General features: G+C 31.6%; 1 long non-coding RNA gene across 1 annotated transcript; it reads right to left on the minus strand.

The window, feature by feature from the left end:
- Positions 1–8: 8 nt before the first annotated feature.
- Positions 9–2848, minus strand: LOC127718368 (uncharacterized). Its single transcript, XR_007989785.1, has 3 exons — positions 2479–2848; positions 1022–1189; positions 9–67 (listed from the first exon to the last, which is right to left on the minus strand). It is a non-coding gene; the product is annotated as an uncharacterized LOC127718368 (long non-coding RNA).
- Between the last annotated feature and the right edge of the window lie 12394 nt (positions 2849–15242).

Here is a 15242-nt window from a genome sequence, read left to right on the forward strand (position 1 = left end):
CTAGTATGTTGACGTATTTCTTCCACTATCTCTAAACCCAGTGTCTTGCCACTTAGAAAGTTCTGACCTACAATGAAACAGATTAAACTTATGAATGTTGTCCCATATTGATTAGTTCCTTAACCTGTTTTCATTTTTGCAATTAAAATATTTAGAAGAAGCTACAATTTCTTATATATAGATATAAATAATTAAACATCGATCAATGCAGTAATAAAGCCTGATTTTTGCGTTTCAATAAATCTGTCTTTAAACTCACTCATAAATTGATAATAATGCTGCTAAGAGTTGTTGATAATTGATGTATAAATATATATTTTTTTTTGTGTATTGTCCGCATGGTCTGGTTTTTACCCTTTAATTTGGAGTTCCAATTATTTTGATAAAAGCATTACAGCTGATGAGTCTTATAGACGAAATGTGCACCTTGCATACAAAATTAAAAGCCTGGTAACTTTGATGAGTTTTTATAACCAATGGGTCGACGCCACTGCCGGTGGACCTTTTGTCCATGAGAGTATCACCAGCCCAGTAGTCAGCCCTTTTTTGTTGAAATTAAATATCTACATTGATTTGATCATTTTGTCGGTAATTTAGTGTTTATAAGATTTAGCAAAAATCGGACACTAAGGTTTTTCTAGTAGAAAATCCGTAGTATTTCCAAATATTTTGTAATGCTCAATTAATTTATAATTATGAGCTGAGCATATCAATGACAATTTATGTTAACACAGAAGTGCTGACTACTTAATATATATTAAATGCTTCTTTTATAGTTTTATTGAGGTGTTAAAGAGTATACAGACGGACATTGTGTATAAAAGCGCAGAATCCTCCAAAATATTTTTAACGTCTTTGATTCTGGTCACATCAATATATTAATTTTGTTGACGATTTCAGTATCTTTGATATGTTGACAATTTATAAGCATTTCATTGCGATATAGTTGCCACAATTGTTTATCATGTTACAAGTAATTATTTATGGATATATATGTATATCTATCATATAAAAGAATTACCGTTTGTTGCCCATTTATTTAGTTCTCCCAAGACTCTATTTTCTTCCCTGTTACTAAGAAGAAGGTGTTTCACAAGTTGTTCCATCAACTGGAATGAATCTGCATATTTTGTAGCATCCCATTTACTGAAGTCACAATGAGCCCAGGGATTACGTATTTTGACCGTATCTAAAACAGACATGTACAAAACATTAATACAATGACATAATGTTCTGATAAAGGGCAAAACATAATAAGGATGTATTAGTTAAAATGTCTCATCTCCTTTTCTAATTATGAGTGAATTTCCTGTTTAAGTCTCTAAGATCAAGGTATAACTACATGTATCACAAAAACAGTGATTCAAGAAAATGTTTGGATTGGATGAACAGGTATGAACACTTGGCAATCATTTTCTAGACCATAAATTGCGTACACAGAATAAATCTGACATGATATTTGAGGAAATACACATTTCAGAAAACTAAACACGGATTAATGAACCGTTGATATTAGGACCAGGTCAAATGATCTCTGTTCATAGAACATGTACATTTAATTTTAGATTTTTTCTACATACGGAATAAAGTTGACCTAGGACTTAAATAGACTTAATTTTAAGAACAACATGTTGACCAATGAACCATTAAAATGAGGGCAAGGCCAGTTGAACTATGTCAGATGGACATGTTTACCTTACAAACATAAAAAATAGGCATTTTACAGAAAATTAACATTAACAAAACTAACTATAAAAAAATTGAGGTCAGACAAATCTGTCAAATTGACATGTACTCATTAAAATCATTGTAAATAATAAATGCATATTCTGGATATATTTTATATTCTGGACGAGAACAAGTTATCGATGAATACAATAAATAGGTCATGCAAAGTAGGCAGACTGATGTGAAGGACGGTTAATTTGGACAGCCAATGGAAATGGGGATATGTTGGATAGAGCAGTAGTTTTGCCTTGCAAAAGCCACCTACGGAACCATTAGAGAGTCACATTGCAAGGGTTCTTACTGTGCAAAGAGTATAAGAGAAACCTACCTACCAAAATCAAAGTAATATTGATCACTGAACCAGAAAATGAAGTCAATGACTAGTGACCCCTACTTGGCAGAGATGCTTATATTAGCAGTAACTGAACCATTAAATTGAGATCACGAACAGCAGACATATACCTGACAGACACTTCAGACCATAAGTCTTCTGCATTCAGATTTAGATAATGCATCTCGTTAATCTCCTGAGATACATAAACAAAGATTTTCAGAAATAGCTTAATTGATTAAAACCCCTATGTATTACATTCTGCAACAATTGTCACAAGCAAGACAAAAAAACATGAATGAAGGGCTAGCCATTAGTAGTGGCAACTTTCATGATGCTCAAGACTTGAAATACAAGATAAAGAGTCATGACTCACGACAACTTATAGCACAAAGACACCTATACATTTTTTTAATTACCTGTTCAGCATCATATTGAACATCGTTTGGGAATCTGTCGATGTTTACAATGATTCCAAGCAATGCAGATGAGTCACAGGTGTCATCAAAAGCTTTTGACTGTGTAATCATATTGTGCTTTATTCCTTTTATAATTAGTTTTGTTGCTGTTAATAGCTTGATAATTTAGGTCTGTGTTGGTAGGAGCATATCTCTTTAGATAACTTGCATAAGTTCGCTTATGAATGTTGTTCCGGTTTGTTAGTGAATAACAAAGTTTCGTAACAACGGGCACAACAAATGTCCTCTGCATGGGAGATATGATTGTATGGAGACAGATCCCGACAACTAACCATCTCTTCTTTCTATCATCTAAATCATCTGATGGACCTGGAACTAGACAAGCAAAAACCTACAGCTGCTTAAGTGAGATTTCTTGACATAAGCATGATGAAACAAAAAACAAAAAAAATGTTCATGCACAATGCATGAACATCAATATTTGATTATTGCAATTCTTCCCTATTGTTTTATTAAACCTCTTTGTTTTCTAGGGTTCATTTCTGTTCAGATGTTTTATACTGTATTCCTGTCATGTAGTGTTGTCATTTTAGCGGTATTTTTAACATTGCCATATTAGCGGGAGCTTTGGCTAGCCAGGTTAAACCCACCACTTTTTCTTAAAATTCCCTGTACCAAGTCAGGAATATTGCAGTTGATATCAGATAGACCGTTTCTATGTATGTTAGCGTTTGCTTTTGTTGTAGTTCAGTGTGTCTGTTGTTCCGTTGTTTTGTTATTATATTTGATGTGTTTCCCTCGGTGTTTGCTTGTACCCGGATTTGTTTTTGCTTAATCGGATTATGACTATTGAACAGAAGTATACTACTGTTACCTTTATTAACCAATTTGATTCCTTGAACCACTAGAAGCACATTTGTCACAGGTTTACATGTAGCTTTTTTTATTGAAGGCATTAAAAAAAAGAAGGAAAACTAGCTTTTGTACATCTTTAGCTCCCAAGAGATTAACTGTTAGAGAATAAGCATTTTTGATGAATGCTATTGTTAATAATCAAAGGGATCAAAATCACTGATAGAAAGATTGGAAGAGCTGTGTTTTTAAGTTTTTTATTCATGGTATGTTCTGGTTTTAACAATGGCAAAAACAATGAGGGCCATCTTGGTGGTTGGCTAGACTACAACCATTTGACAAATGACCCTTAATTGCTGAAATGTGTAAGTCAAAACTATGTTGTTGGATTTTTGCTGTGTCTAATTGATATATATCAAAAATCTAATTTTATTCATATTAATTTCCACTAGCACATTCATATGTTGTTTTAGTGTCTAACTTTATAAATAAATGTTTTTATTTATTTGAACAAGCATTATGCAGAGTCAAAATTGCCCATGTATGTTCTTAATCAGTAAAAATAATTTAAAAAATGTTTGCAATAGTTTCCATTAGACAAAAACAACCCTTTTTAATCCATCTGAAACAATTTTTTCAAATAATTGAAATAAAGGACTTATTATTAAACAACTTATTGAGAAAAGTCTTAGACCTTCCTCTCCCCTCTTCTAAAGATTACTGGTTCCTGCCTGAGCATATAGTTTCAAAATATATACTAGTAGTACAAACAATTTAAAATATTTTGTTTACGTGTAGTTTTTGGTACTTTTTTCTGTATTTCTTCTACTTGACTCAGTAAATCAGGTGATATTGTTCGTTTTAATGGCCTAGGCTCTGTAGGTTCAGTCATTTTGTTTTTTTCTTAATCTTCACTCCATTTCCTTAGAGATTCATCTTTGACACAGCTATTTTGTTCTTTAAAACATTTGACCAGAAACTGGGTAAAAAAACCAAAAAACAGATATAATTCATCCAAATAAAATCATGATATTACGTATACTGGTATTGAGCTCTGTTCTGATATGTCTGAACTGTTTCATTAACATTCCATCATCTCCTTTTATTATGATAAATATATCAGTACTGGTAAATGTGTCTTTTTATGTGTCAGGGCTATATGAGAAAAAAATATAGAGGGGTGGGGTGTTGGAAGGCACTTGAATTATTATTGTTTGGGTGGGGGCAGGTTACGAAGTTCAAATTGTGTTATTATGCATGCAAAGTAAAACGCAATTGTATGGGTGATGGCCATAAAAAAGTGCCTTCCAACCCCCTCATATTGTTTTTTTTTCTGTCACGTTGTTAAAGTAATTAATGCATATTTGATTACAGAAAAATCCCCAAGGGTACTTTTTAATGTTTTAGCACTAACTTATTGCCTTAGTGCATTGCTGAAAAAAATATACATATGAAAGGGATAATTGATCTATGTAGACAATGGATACATCAAAATCACTTAAATAGATGATTACTGAAATTTTCAAATCACTAAAATAGTTGATTACTGAAATGTTCAACTCTCTTAAACAGGTGATAATGAAATTATTTGGGTAAGTCATACCCCTGACTGTTATTAAAAAGCAACTGACAGTCATGACATTATGAAAATGTACCAGGCTGATATCTGCCATTATATGCCCCTCTGAAATAGAATCAGAGTTCTACACGAAGGAGATACATTCATTATTAGGAGTTCTCCAAAATTAAAACAAAAAACAAAAAAAAAAGTTACTAGAGTACCATAAAAACGCAGCCCACAATGAAGTGATGAGAATTTTTAAGAACAAGAACACAAAATTAAATCTGGTTTTGACGTTTAACTCAAATCCTATTGCACTGATAGGTTTTTTGCAATGTTTGACATTCCTCATCAAGACATACTTATGACAAAGCCTAAGGAATTTAGGCTGACCAAACAAAACACCCATTAAAGCTCAAACATCATTTACGTTGTAAAGAAATAGCCTGGACATTTTAGACTTACCATAATCAAAGCATCGTCGGTGTTGTGATTCAGCCATTTGTTAAGCTACATCGGGTAGACTATATTTTTTTCTGATCTCACTGTTAATAAACAAAATGTGTAATAGCTCTTGTAAGACATTTAGAGACAACCATCACAACTTTGGATAAGTGATTTGTGCTAAAAATGTTTATTTGTATTTAAACCGAGAAGAAATTAAAGGGGCAATCTTATATTATATGTTTTAAAAAAACAGACAACACTAGGATTTAATGTAGAACATTATCATTTTCATTATTATTTCCAGCGTTATTTTTTTTAAATCGCCCGTTTCAGTTCATGAAATTCTCAGTAAAAATGTACTTCTTTTAGGGTATTTATGACGATCGAAACTACTGATGGAAAGACTGGAAGAGTTGTGAGCACGATTTCAAATCATATTTTCAGGTCTTGTGGTGAACAAAAACAACTTGATATATCACTCTTGCATTAAATTCAGAAAAATAACTGTTTTTTTATCAGTTGAAACTTGTCTCCTTAAATTTACTTGTAAATGGTTGTATGCTTTTAGGAATATTTCAATATTTAGACATAGTTGTGCCATTTTCTAACACAGCATATGATCATTTTTGATTTTTGTTTAAATTATATGACACTGATTATGAAGATGAATGTTGTTTTTTTCATTTCCATAATCTCACCAAAACAATTGTTTCCTTTTTCCCCAAAGACGGAGAATTTCTCAATTTGAAACAAATTCATTTGATATTTCAATTTGTAGAAGGAGTACTGATTTCTTATATCTTCTTTTTTTTTAATTAAATAATTTTGGTTTGATTGGAAATAGAAATCTTCAAAGGACTGTGTAATATATCTTTTATTGAAGTTTGATTTAATAGTTTCAAAAAAGAGGTATTGGAAATGCACCTTTTCCACAAAAAAAATCAAATGACTAATTTTCATTTAAATTGGTGTTCATTCTTCTTCGAGAAAAAATAATTTCATGTATTCAAATATACATGTACAATACCGTATACTGTTAAATAGCCATATAATGGGGATTTATCAAATATAAATGATTGCCGAAACTCCACAGGTTAGAGTTATGCAATTGTGTTTATTGTTTCAAGCTCATTAATGATTATTGTAAATTAAATATACGTATATTATTGACTAATATCAGATGATTATAACACTTATTTTACAAGTAAAATAGACCCTGCTTGCATTGTTTTCATACATATTTTGTATTTTGTCTTTTCTTCATAAAAACATGCATCTTTCCTATCCTTAAATAATCATTCATCTCTGAGAAATTATTTACAGAATAAATGTATGTAGTGTAGATTAAAAGTGATTATAGGTCTACTCTTGAGGTCAATATTAATGTGTATCCAATTATGTAATACTAGAGCTATAAACTGTGGTCAATTGAGATTGACATTAAAGTGGAGGCGATTCCAATTTATACTCCCACCTTTGAGTGAAGTTATTTGTAAATGATGAAAGTTGTCTATCATACTGTATTGTATCAGTACTATTATTTGCCTCAGAAAAGAATTGGAATAATAGCATTTCAAAAAAGTGTGGGAAACAACTTTGATATCAATACACATCTTGTACCAAATTTTATTCAATTACTTACACAAGCGTAATGTTACTTTATTGCCTTAAGCTTTACAGCTCATCGGTGTAAACAAGAAATAACAGGTATAATTGCAATAAAACATGTAGACAGAGACTGTTTTATACTGTCTCTACTTTTAAAAGCCAGGATAATACATTTTCCCAAAAAAATCAACTCCTTAACATAAGATACTGATAAAATACTTTCACAATTCTCATCAACTGCTCAAATTCGATGTATTACTTTTTTTACATTAATAAGTATATAGCAATTTATTATAAATGCTGTTTTACAAAGGAACTATATGCCATTGTTCATCTAAAATAAAGTAGCTGTTCGTCCAATCTTTTCTTAATTTGAGAGCAAATAACAAGTCAAAAGCTGGCAATAGATGATTAAAATGGTGTATTAAGTCTCTGCAAGTCATAAAAACACATAATTGTTTCATGATATATCTTCAACTTAGAATTGTACACCATCTCCAAATTCGGAGTGATCACATAGACCCAGCATGGCTGAATTAAAAACACCTGTCACGCTCATACATCATTTTCATTGTTGATATACATATACCTTTCCGAGCGACATAAAAACAAGCCAGTAGATAGGTCACAGAAGATTTTATCTCATGATGTTATTGAAGATGAGTTTATTTTTTTAATATATTTAACATGGTTTTGTCAGTTTGTCTTTGACTTATGAGTTTAAATATCCATTTGATATCTTCTACCCTCTTTTTTGCATATATTCAATTGATTTGCTGCATGTTCATTGGGGGAAATCCTCCGTGTATTGGGTCCACTGGTCTTTTCTTATTCATTCGATATCCAAATCAGAATACTCCAGTCGTTATACACACAACTCAGTAATTCGTGCACTTCCCCGTAGATTTTTCTATGTAGCAACAGTGCAATTACCTCACAGAAAGAAATTTACAGTAACAATGCTATCACCTCACAGAAAGAAATATGCAGTAACGGTGCTATTACCTCACAGAAAGAAACGATTTTTGGAAGATGTCGTTGCTAATTGACCTTGGATTAACCAGTGTAACTCAGTTATTCATAAAAAAAACAACTCGAGATTGGTGTATTCTGCTCACTACTTTCACTCCAGTGTCTGTCCATAATATTTTAATTGAGTATTTGCCATGAGATAGAGCAAGTTATCTCCCTCGTATTAACCAATTAAAATCTGGCATTTTGACATGAAGTATAATAATTTAATGTATAGAAAAGTCTTCGCTGCATATCTTTGTCAAATGCCTTAGCAAAATTCATAATAATTTAATCGATTTGAATGTTTTTATTGTCTTTATTAAATACAACAAACTTTCACATATATAGATATATTCGTGGTTTAGTCCTTTTTGTTTATGTGTGTAAGTATTATTCAATCATAAGTTCTTACCAAACCCAGAGGTCCTAAAGAGTCTTGTCAAACGCTGTGTAAATTCTACTTTCGGTTTTGCGGGGAAAACCCACTTTGGAAAACCAAATAACCTAACCGAAAAGGGAAGTACTAAATTAAGTGAGACAAAACCGCAACAAAAAGTAAAAATAAACAAAAGAAAACCTCCTCTTTAAAAACAAATATAATAAATAGATACAAAACTTCATATCTCTTTTATTTTTTTTTTACATATTTTTGAATGAGTTCTTTCAAAACAAATGCATACCTGTCAACTGTCATGTAATTTTTTCGGGTTTGATTCGTGAATTTACCAGCTCACTCGATATTTGTCAATGCCCGTCCGGGTCAACTCGAGATTTCATCAAATGGCCCGTTTTTTAACAGTATTCTAGTGCCATGAGACTTCCAACGTCTAAAATGTTAAATTTTCCTCTGAAAAACGGCAAATTCGAAATTCGTCATGGACAAAAAGTTCACTTATTTACTCTCAATTGAATGATTTCATCTATCACAACATCATTTTGATACTCTTTTGATTGAAAGGTAATAACAATTCGTTAATTATCTCGCTAATTGTATCCCAGAAAGGTTGAAGCCAGTCAAGCTGGACATACAACTGCATGTCCTGATTTATAAAATTTTCGTTTGCAAATATCAATTAACCTATTAAAATCATTTAAAACAATTTGAACTTCTTTATACAAATCTGTTGCAGAGACACAAGTCCCGAAACTATGTTTTTACCATCTATTTTTTATGTCACTTCAAATCCATGTGGTCTACAAATGTGCACAGAATGTAAACAATAGTAACTTCTTCTTTCTCTTTATCTTCCTCCAGTGTATAGGAGCACATTAGCTATAGCTGATTTATTATTACAGTTAGGGTTTATGATTCAATAATGATAAAAGAAGTGTGAATGGAACAAGAGGGAACATGTTTATATTAATATTTGATTAATAATGAATATATAACAAATACAATGAAGTTAAAATGAAAACATAAATTGAAATTGTAGATGATTTGCAACAAATACTTTTTTTTGAATATTTATAGGAAGCTGGTGTATGTTATACAATATTAAACAACTGAAAAAGTTAGTTCGTGATATGACCTGAATTGTTTTCCTAAATGCAGGACATGACCTGCATTTTCTTTTTCAGAAGACGACGGGTATGATAGATGTACATTTCCATTATTTAATGTTATCTGGATAACCACTTGAGCTTATCGAGACTTATTACCTTATTATCTGAGGCGGCCAAATAAAAAAATCGTTCCGCACACAGAATCCCAAAAGGAATTAATATTTATATCACCTGACACTTCGGATTGTTGCTTTTTTTTTCAAAACCAACGTTTCTTGTAAAAGATACCCGGCTGTCAAAAATGTTATGTTGTCCTGGTTGTTCCTCTGATTACCAGCAGATAACTTCGCTTTCCTTTGTTTTCAAATTGGTATTTACGGCGCATAATTTTTTGTTTGCTCAATGGGCATGGGTGAGTTTTTGCCACCACTTTGTGTCCGTCCGTCCGCCATTTGTTTTTTTTAAATTTGATCTTCTCTGAAACTATTGGACCAAATATTGGAGCAATATTTCAAGGAACGTCATGCACATAATTTGTAATTTTGGTTCCGGTGGAATATTGAACATGGCTGCCAGGCCCAAAAATGAATTCTGATTGGTTGAAAATTTTCAAAATTTTCCTACTAGATTCCAAATGATATTATACTTTGTCGGAATTTTACTTAGATGGTCCTTTAACAAATTTAGAAGTTTGCAGCAGATTGGAAATCTAAGATGGCTGCCACATTGGAAAATATTTAACACAAGACCTAAGGGGAAATACATACAAACAATATCTTCTTCAAAACCATTTGACACATTGAATGGCTAAATGCACATGGTAATGGTCCTCTACAAAGTTTGTAATTTTTACGTTGATCGGAAATCTGAGTTGACTGCTACTACCGTTCATAGTTAACATAGCAATCTATGAGAAATGCGTGTACAAACAACTAACTTCTCAGTTCATTGTATGATAAATTGAATTAATACTTAGCCAGATTGATCAGATTATTGTACTTATCGCACCACAGGGCATAGTTTAAATTTAACATAGGACCCAAAATGAAGTACAAACAAAGAACTTTCTTTTCATGAACTGTTAGACAAAGAATTGAAAAAATATTATGCATGATGGATAATTTTGCCTTTACTGGTTTACCTCGCTATATAATGTCGCGTCAAATTCATATGGATAACTTATTAAGAGGATGGGGAAAAGTGAGTGCTAATCTGACTATATATGCGAACAATCCCTAAAACATGTTTTACTGCCAATGATCTTCAAGAAATTGTATTAGAATACATACATTCCATGTTATAAAACAAAACGATATATATATGTAAAACAGTTACGCCATGACCACATGATAACCCCGAGTTGTGAATTATAATTGTTGCGATAATAATCTGGATTATTAAGTAGGCATCCAATAACAAGTTGATAACATGAAAAAAGCATGAGGATATCCATATGCAAAAATAATATTGCATAAAAATTGACTCTGTAAGTCTCATAACTATGGAACGACAAACGATAAAATTTTCAAAACCCATTGCGAGTCTACACCAATACCAACAACAGTGTAAAGTTTGTAGTAAATTGATCCAAGCATTCTATATCTCGTGCATGGCATGTAGAATAATACCAAACCAGGAATATGACAGTTGTTTGCTATTCATTTGATGTGTTTGAGCTTGTGATTTTGCCGTTTGATAAAGGATTTTCCGTTTTTATTTTCCTTGGTGTTCAGTATTTTTGTTATTTTACTTTTTTACAATCTGACTGTCGTAGTCCCATATCTGTGGAATGAAAAATCATAAATTTTCAAAATCAAATGGTACCTCTTGAATGACGCCACCAAATAATTTGAAAATCAGAAGGAAGCTTTCTACTATCAATCCTGATGTTTCCGTAAAATTGAGTTGGATTTGTTAAAGTAAATTTGACTGAGTTTTTGTGGGAAGTGTTCATGGACAAACTACAGTATATCATAATACGTCACATCTAAGATCGGCTTTTAATACCACATTTATGAGTATATGCACAAAGGAGATAAATAACACCTCTTCATAGGTGTACGGTGACCTATAGTTGTTGATTTCCGTGTCATTTGGTCTCCTGTGGAGAGTTGTCTCATTGGCATTCATAACACATCTTCTTTTTTTCATATTAAACAACCCCATAAACCACATCTTACTTTAAAATATAATACAGCGAAGCACTCAAAAGCTTTATAAAAAGCTAAAACTTTGTTTTGGATTTCCTATATCATGTATATCATACATCAATTTTAGGTCATTTGGAATCCAACAAAAAAAACAGTATTAGATCATTGGCTAATTTGTGTTTCTTTTTGTCACAACTCTGTTGTCGTTTCATCGTTCATGATTTGTAAACATACTTTTTCTGGTAAAGATTGACACGACAGTAACACTATTTAAACAGGGTCTGATTACCCTTACGAAGAGTCAGAGGTTATATTTAGTTCTTTAATGTTAAGTTCCTTATGTTTTAAGGATTGATGTTTGTATTCTGAGTTCTCTTTTTTGTATTTTTGGCCATGATGTCGTCTGTCGTTTTTGAAATTTGGTTGGCCCTTCAATCGTTCTAAGATATTTGAATGGTCATTGCAATATAAATTTGATTAGCCATTTAAGTTTTCTGAATTTATTGGATTGGCCCTTGAAATACTTCCAGATTTTTACTACGGCCTTGTCGATTTTTGTTTTACATTTCCTTTTATATTGTTCATAATTTTTTCCCATTTCAGTAAGATGTAAAAAAAAATATGTACTGCATGACATATTTTCAACAAATTCACCATGACTTAAAGATGACGTACGGTTAAACTTAAACAAATAAGTTTAAAACTACTTATTTTGAACTCTGGATGTCATCTGTTCTTTTTGTATGTGTCATTTGTTTGTTGTTTCATTAATGTATGCTAATATTTCAGTTATTTATGGGATCATCAAAAATTTCCGTTTTTCTATCAATATTTTAATTTGATGGAATTCGAAAATTATTCCCCATATTTTTTTTAACTTAATCTTCAATATGGCCAGTAATACATTAGGCAATACAAGGAACAATAAGACAAAACAAATGTTTATTAAAATAACGAACTTACCATCAAGTATTTGACAAGGCATAAATTCTGAGACATTACTTAAATACATCGTAGATGTTACACAAAGTCTATTTGTTAATCTTTGTCAATAACTTTTTGAACAACTATTCTATCTTATTATTTGTGAATAAAGACATTAGTTTTATTTTTATTCAGTGGTCAACAAAAAACTTGGCGAGAGAGTTATTATCATACAACAAAATAATCATGAATACTAACTGAACAATTTCCATGATTTTTTTCTTAGTCAGCGCTAGTAAACCAATGTATTGTGCAGACTGTTCAGATCATGTAAGATTAAAATGATCGTGTAAGACTAAAATTCATTTTACTAGAGCAAAGGACTTAACTTTACGCTCATTTTGTACCTTTTATCAAACAATAAATCAAAACAATTGAACCAATAACAATTTCATGTATTTTTTCATACTGTCAAGACTAAAGAGTGTCGTCCAGTTAAATGAACACGTCTCTTGTAAGAAATATTAGATATATGATTTCTGAATTTCCCAGACTTTGAAATGCAATAAACACAAATTGATTATTAAAAGATGCATTTTCAGTGTCAGTGTAAGTATAATTTCTGTATTAGATATCTCTTCAGTATTATGAACTGCGGGGATATATTTTCGAAACACAACACTGTAATTGGAACGCACAATGTCGTTCTAATCTATCAAAGTCATTTGTGCTGTGATGATGTAAACGAGTCTGAATAGTACTTTACTGTATTGTCAAATTTTCAGCAATTGATATTTTGTCTGAGTGACATAAACAGTACAGTGGATTTCAATTTTAGTTTTCACTTCTGATCTTTCAATCATATTCCATATTCTTAGAATATTTAAATAGTTCATTAATGGTGCATAAAACAGGAGATTAAGTAGTTTTATTGAATTCAAAAAATAAAAAATTTAGCTTCCTAGTTTACATGACATTGAAAATAACGAATAATGAAGGTCACGTCAAGTAAATTTATCAAAGATTCATTGAAGATGATCGGAGTCTATTTAAAGGAGTAGGCCCGGTAAGACCCTTTTTTGGCCCCAAAATATAGCATTTCAAAAATTTGTTGAAAATCTAAACTTTTTGCTATTTTTTGGAAAGAAGAATACTTTTGTAACATAAGCATGGTCCGTTTTTTGACATTACATTGCACATGCATCAGGTACTAGCATCATTAATTCATGCAAAATTACTAAAATCTTCACAATCTTAGTATTTGTGCTAATGTTAGACGGTTTTTTGTCTAAAACGAAAGTGGCCGCACCTGTGTTCAATCTTTATAGTTTATTATATGTTGTATTTGATGATAATACATAACATATTTGACGGTTGAGACTGAACACGAATGCGGCCACTTCCATTTTAGACAAAAACTATCTGAAAAGTGACGTTTTGTGGCATATTTGATAGAATCTCATATTTAACCTTGAATTTGGACGTCTTTAATGACCAAATCAGTTCAAACCTATTACATAAACTAATTGAATGGACTGTAGAAGATACTTAAGTGTTTAAAAAATGTCAAAAATCTTTCATCAGATGTACATCAAATTTTAGGCCAAAAAAAGCCCTTAATGGACCTTCTCCTTTACTAAAGGCGCTTGAGGAATGGACACCTTTCTTTTACTATTTTCTCTTGCTGTTTATTTTTTTAGTAAATATTCTGTAATACTTTAAACTTATTTTCACATTTTTAATGTGTTATTGCACTTTTCCGTATGATATTACAATAACAGTAGTTTATAAATTATGACCCTCTATTATTATTTTCCACATAAGTTGAAATATTACAGAATATCTACCAGAAGAGTCATATTAATTTAATTATTTAATTTACCTATTAGTAGGTTACTCATGTAACCGTCCATATAGCATTATCCTTTATTTTGGAGTATCCAATAAACATTCTTATCCGCCCTCAAGTATGATGCATATCAGAAATTGATAATCTGTATAAGTCAGAAGCTTCAATATTTTTATCAAATACAAAGAAATTTGTACGACTAGACCTTAATTTTCAAATTGAAACAAAAACAATAAACAACGATAACGATAATAATTCAACTTCTGTCACGTGACTTCTGTACATAACAAATATAATGAGGACATAGTTTTGCACAAAGTAAAACTAAAAATATACAATTCTGTCAATACAATGCAAACTAATATAAACTTGGTGACCTACCGGCATACCCGTATTAGACTTTCAATACAAATGACACATGATTTTGGACCAACAGTCAAATCAGTACAAACGACACATAATTCTGGGACAACCGTCATCATGCAAAAGATTCTGGGTCAACCGTCAACTCAATACAAACGACAAATGTTTCTGGACCAACCGTCAACATTCAAAAGATTCTGGGTCAACCGTCAACTCAATACTAACGACACATGTTTCTGGACCAACCGTCAACATGTAAAAGATTCTGGGTCAACCGTCAACTCAATACAAACGACACATGTTTCTGGACCAACCGTCAACATGCAAAAGATTCTGGGTCACCCGTCAACAATACTAACAACACATGAATCTGGACCAACCGTCAACATGCAAAAGATTTTTGAGCAACCGACAACTGAGTACAAACAAAAATTGTTCTGGACCAACCGTTAATATGCAAATGATTTTACACCGTCAACTCAAACGACACATG

Source organism: Mytilus californianus, unplaced genomic scaffold, assembly GCF_021869535.1.
Source record: "Mytilus californianus isolate M0D057914Y unplaced genomic scaffold, xbMytCali1.0.p SCAF_10, whole genome shotgun sequence".
In the NCBI taxonomy this organism is placed as follows: domain Eukaryota; kingdom Metazoa; phylum Mollusca; class Bivalvia; order Mytilida; family Mytilidae; genus Mytilus; species Mytilus californianus.